This window comes from Narcine bancroftii, chromosome 9, assembly GCF_036971445.1.
Source record: "Narcine bancroftii isolate sNarBan1 chromosome 9, sNarBan1.hap1, whole genome shotgun sequence".
Lineage (NCBI taxonomy): Eukaryota > Metazoa > Chordata > Chondrichthyes > Torpediniformes > Narcinidae > Narcine > Narcine bancroftii.
In genome coordinates this window covers 47,635,880-47,641,879 of record NC_091477.1, presented here as the reverse complement: position 1 = coordinate 47,641,879, position 6,000 = coordinate 47,635,880, and positions in this window count along the sequence as shown.

Genomic DNA, 6,000 nt, shown 5'->3' with positions numbered 1-6,000 from the left:
GCCCCTCTCCTCCTCCCTCCCCCGCCCCTCTCCTCCTCCCTCCCCCGCCCACTCCTCCTCCCTCCCCGCCCCTCTCCTCCTCCCTCCCCCGCCCCTCTCCTCCTCCCTCCCCCGCCCCTCTCCTCCTCCTCCCTCCCCCGCCCCTCTCCTCCTCCCTCCCCCGCCCCTCTCCTCCTCCCTCCCCCGCCCCTCTCCTCCTCCCTCCCCCGCCCCTCTCCTCCTCCCTCCCCCGCCCCTCTCCTCCTCCCTCCCCGCCCCTCTCCTCCTCCTCCCCCGCCCCTCTCCTCCTCCCTCCCCGCCCCTCTCCTCCTCCCTCCCCGCCCCTCTCCTCCTCCCTCCCCCGCCCCTCTCCTCCTCCCTCCCCCGCCCCTCTCCTCCTCCCTCCCCCCGCCCCTCTCCTCCTCCCTCCCCCCGCCCCTCTCCTCCTCCCTCCCCGCCCCTCTCCTCCTCCCTCCCCGCCCCTCGCCTCCTCCCTCCCCCGCCCCTCTCCTCCTCCCTCCCCCGCCCCTCTCCTCCTCCCTCCCCGCCCCTCTCCTCCTCCCTCCCCCGCCCCTCTCCTCCTCCCTCCCCCGCCCCTCTCCTCCTCCCTCCCCCGCCCCTCTCCTCCTCCCTCCCCCGCCCCTCTCCTCCTCCCTCCCCCGCCCCTCTCCTCCTCCCTCCCCCGCCCCTCTCCTCCTCCTCCCCGCCCCTCTCCTCCTCCCTCCCCCGCCCCTCTCCTCCTCCCTCCCCCGCCCCTCTCCTCCTCCCTCCCCCGCCCCTCTCCTCCTCCCTCCCCCGCCCCTCTCCTCCTCCCTCCCCCGCCCCTCTCCTCCTCCCTCCCCCGCCCCTCTCCTCCTCCCTCCCCCGCCCCTCTCCTCCTCCCTCCCCCGCCCCTCTCCTCCTCCCTCCCCCGCCCCTCTCCTCCTCCCTCCCCCGCCCCTCTCCTCCTCCCTCCCCCGCCCCTCTCCTCCTCCCTCCCCCGCCCCTCTCCTCCTCCCTCCCCCGCCCCTCTCCTCCTCCTCCCCCGCCCCTCTCCTCCTCCCTCCCCCGCCCCTCTCCTCCTCCCTCCCCCGCCCCTCTCCTCCTCCCTCCCCCGCCCCTCTCCTCCTCCCTCCCCCGCCCCTCTCCTCCTCCCTCCCCCGCCCCTCTCCTCCTCCCTCCCCCGCCCCTCTCCTCCTCCCTCCCCCGCCCCTCTCCTCCTCCCTCCCCGCCCCTCTCCTCCTCCCTCCCCCGCCCCTCTCCTCCTCCCTCCCCCGCCCCTCTCCTCCTCCCTCCCCCGCCCCTCTCCTCCTCCCTCCCCCGCCCCTCTCCTCCTCCCTCCCCCGCCCCTCTCCTCCTCCCTCCCCCGCCCCTCTCCTCCTCCCTCCCCCGCCCCTCTCCTCCTCCCTCCCCCGCCCCTCTCCTCCTCCCTCCCCCGCCCCTCTCCTCCTCCCTCCCCCGCCCCTCTCCTCCTCCCTCCCCCGCCCCTCTCCTCCTCCCTCCCCCGCCCCTCTCCTCCTCCCTCCCCCGCCCCTCTCCTCCTCCCTCCCCCGCCCCTCTCCTCCTCCCTCCCCCGCCCCTCTCCTCCTCCCTCCCCCGCCCCTCTCCTCCTCCCTCCCCCGCCCCTCTCCTCCTCCCTCCCCCGCCCCTCTCCTCCTCCCTCCCCCGCCCCTCTCCTCCTCCCTCCCCGCCCCTCTCCTCCTCCCTCCCCCTCTCCCCCAGGAGAGTTGCGAATCTATTTATACTCTATCCAGGAAAGCAACAGCATTCTCCTTATTAAATATATTTAAAACAATGATTAAATGCTTTTTGCAAATCAGGGGTGGGAGACAGAATTGAGGGCTATGGGGGAAAAGGTAGGTCAATGGAGCAGAATCAACTTATTCAGTGGTGGAGCATGCTTGACAGTCAGAATGGCCATCTCCTATTTCTTGTGTTCTGATATCCTTCAGAAATTTTGCTTCTTTCTCCTGAAATCTAGGCCCTTAGGTTTTCGACTCTATCCATCTCAGGAAAAAGAACGAGACTATTTACCTTATCTTGTTTAATTTATTCATTATTCTAGATACAATTTTAAAAATGTTTGTGTTTAATAGGATTTCCTCTCTCTAGTCCTATTTTTCCTAATTATTTCTTTAAACCTTCTAGGATTGGTGCAACTTTTAAAGAATGGTATAGATTGGTCGTTAAATGTTTTAAAGATTTATTTGTTGAGGTGAGTCTCACTTCCTTTGAACAACGTTCAATTAAATTCGATCTACCAAATACTCATTTTTTCATTATCTGCAGATTAGAGATATTTTACGATCTCAATTACACAGTTTTCCAAGAGGACTGGTAAGAATTTAATTAATGTAATTTTTTTAATTTACAACCTTTCTATTTTAGTTCAATATCTGACATCTATGATATGTTGTTTGAAATAAGAGGCTCTCTCAGATAAAATTAAAAAAGCTTGGGAACAGCACTATCAGCTTTTAATCTCTGAAGAAACTTGGAATATAATTTTTTTAATTGGTTCATACCTCTTCTTTATGTGCCCACCACTCCCTCCTACAATTTAAAGTAGTCCATAGGACTCGCATGTCCAAATTCAAACTATTTAATTTTTATACGGATGTATCTCCTCGTTGTGATAAGTGCAACAATGGAGATGTTTCATTACTTTATATGTTCTGGACATGCCAGAGTCTTGAGAAATATTGGAATGAAGTATTTCAAACTTTCTCTGCACTTTTAATTTTAAACCAAATCCCTTTAACTGCTTTATTTGGTATTTTTGGAGAGAGTGACACAACTTTAACTGCATCTGATCTGCATGTATTAGCTTTTATTTCTCTTTTGGCTGGGCAGGTGGAGAGACTTTACCCTGCCTCATCATGCTCAATGGCTATGCGACATCATGTCATGTTTAAACTTAGAGAAGATTAAATGCTGAACTTCTGATAGAAATTTAAATTTTCAAACACTGTGGGAACCCTTTTTGAGTTACTTTTATAAATTTTGATTTGTTATGAGGTAATGTTGATTAATGAAGTAATTTATCACTGATAAGAATTCAGTCTTCCTTTTTTGTTGGCCAAACAGCTTCTTTCTTGGTAGTGGGTTTAGATTTTTTTTTAAATAAAGGTATCAATACAATATAATCTGTTTGATTAAAATGTGGGGTACCTTGGATTTAAGTGTAATGCATCTTTTTAAATTTTAATATGTATCCACAAGCACTCTGTATTTTTGGATGTGAAATTTCAATGTTAATAAAAATATTGTACGTGAGAGTATGTAATCCACACTGACATTCTCACTGGTCCTTTTCATCTCTCAAATGTGGAAATCCATGCAGATCTAGAGGGTGGAATATCACAGATAAACCTAACCACCCTGGGCCAGCTATCATTGACCAAGGGCCTGTTCTTCATGGGAGGTGGAGGCTAGGGTGTAGACTTGAATTGGAAAGATTGAGAGAGAGATGTGAGCCCAACACATTCAAATTTGTTCTAATCTGTGCATATGAAACTAGACAAAACAATGTTTCTTCAAACCAAGGTGCACACAAATACACAAAAAACAATTACAATTTTTTTTTAAAATTTAGACACAGAACAGTAACAGGCCCTTTTGGCCCATGTGCCTGTGCTGCCCAGTCATATCCAATTGACCTACAACCCCTGGAAGATTTTGGAGGATGGGACGAAACAAACCCCCCCCCCCCACCCTGGGAAAACCCACACAGACATGGAGAGAACATGGAAATTCTTTACAGACAGCGCGAGATTCAAACCCTGGACCCAATCACTGGCACTGTAAAGGCATAGCACTAACTGCTACTGTAACCATGGCACCATATATACATAAAGAATATCATACAAAATAAATACCTACTTGTTTCATTTATGAGACCCAAGGTTAAGGATTAAATACAGTTTCTGGTGGAAAAAACAGGATTTTCCAGCCTGGCGATCCTAATTTTGATGCTCCTGTTAGTCCTTCACAGGGATAGCACAATGGGTACAAAGGGTCCTCAGTAATTCCGAGCCCTATTTAAGCAACATTCCCCATGAATGTCCTCAAAGAATGATCTTCTCAGCCATTTTGATTATCCTCAGGATTCAGTCCAATCAGAATCATCGTTTATTTTTTTTAAATTTAAACATTCAGCATTTCAGCCCATGAGCTCCTGCTGCCCAATTTACAACCAACTAACCTGCATCCCCAGTACATTTCGAACAGTGGGAGTAAACTGGAGCCTCTGGGGAAAACCGATGCAGACATGGGTAGAACATACAAACTCCTTACAGACAGCACAAGATTCCAACCCCTGGTCCTGATCGCTGGCACTGTAAAGGCAATTTGCTAACTGCTATGCCAACCATGCCACCCTTTTCAGATGGCACAACACTAGTTGGCCTCATTACCAAATGATGAGTCTGCTTACGGGGAGGAGGTTGGGAGACTCACCAAATGGTGCAAGAACAACAATCTGAGTCTCACTGCGGACAAGATGAAAGAGAGGACTGTGGACTTCAAGAGTATGCATTCTTTGTGTTCATATAACAAATGGCTCAACTTAGACCTATAACATCTCATTAGTCAGCAAGGCACAAATGCAGGCAAATGGAACTAAGTGAAGGTGGACAATTTGGTCAGCATGAAGAAGTTGGATTGAAGGGCCGGTTTCATTATTTTTCATGTCCCCATGCAGACTGCTTTACCAGCTGAACGGGAGAATAGGAGAATGGTGGAGTGCCAGAGCCTTCATCACATCTTCATCCTTAAATTCAACTAGAGTTACAAAGTAATGTAGTTTCAGCTACCATCTGCATTTATTTGTCATTGTTCATGAAGCTCAAACTGGTATCACGAGAGTCTTGGCTAAAAGCAGGAGTACAATGCAACATCTTGGATGTTGGATGAACAAGGGTTGATGATTGTTAGCCTAATGAAGCACACTGCCAGTATCAAGCGTCATCTAACGCAATGATGACAAGGTTACATGAGAATCAAATACAAAATCAGAGGAGGTTGGAACATGTTACAGCGTGACAACGGGTCAAATGATAACTGTGGTAATAGATATAATTAACGTTTTATTCTGATGAACTTTGCAAAATCTTGATTCAGCATTAAGAGTTGCTGTATCCTCAATATCTGACCTGGGAGGGCTTTATATATTGAGTTTAGGCACCAGCGATAGTGTGCTGGTTATTTGGTGGTAATCCAGGGAAAACAAGTTCTAATCCCACCATGATACTTCGAATCTTAATTCTGTTTTCTAAAAAATAAATATTAGTTGCAATAAGAATAACCCTGTCCAGTAAAGGATCAACCCCGGGACAATTTTCTTATAAACTATTAACATAGTGAAGTGCTCCACTCCACCTGATTGACATCCATCATTGCTGAGTAAACATCAAGAACTTGTGGAGCATTTAAAAGGAATACAAACAACAATCTGGAGAATTGATTGCACGTCATTGTCATGTAAATAGTTTATAGGACTTGAATGATTTATATACCTACGTGAAATATACTGTGTCATGTTTGAAACAGAGACTAACACTGCATAATGTTACACCCCATGAACCAGAAACTGAACACAGCAAGTTTCCAAGTAGTTGGGGTCTGACTGCCCTGGAGTTACAAATACTCAAGCACGAACACAAGTAGAAAGAAGCAAGAGAGCCAAATGGCCTGTGCCTGCTTTGCCATCCATGAGATTACAGATGATCCTTTAGTTCAGAGACACATTCTTGCATTAAGCCCTTCTTCCTGGAATCCTCTGACATCTAAACATCTCATTACACAACTTCCTTGAATATATTGAGCATACATCTTGTGCTGAAAACTCCAAAGGTTTATCAGTGAATGGATAGAAAATTGGTTTCAAGGTAGAAAACAAAAAGTGATAGTGGAAGGTTGCTTTTCCAGAATGGAGACCTGTGACAAGTGGGTTTCAGTGCACCGAAATCAACGACATAGATGAAAACATGGAATGATTGGCAAGTATGCAGATAACACGAAAATGTCCAGTGAAGATGGTTG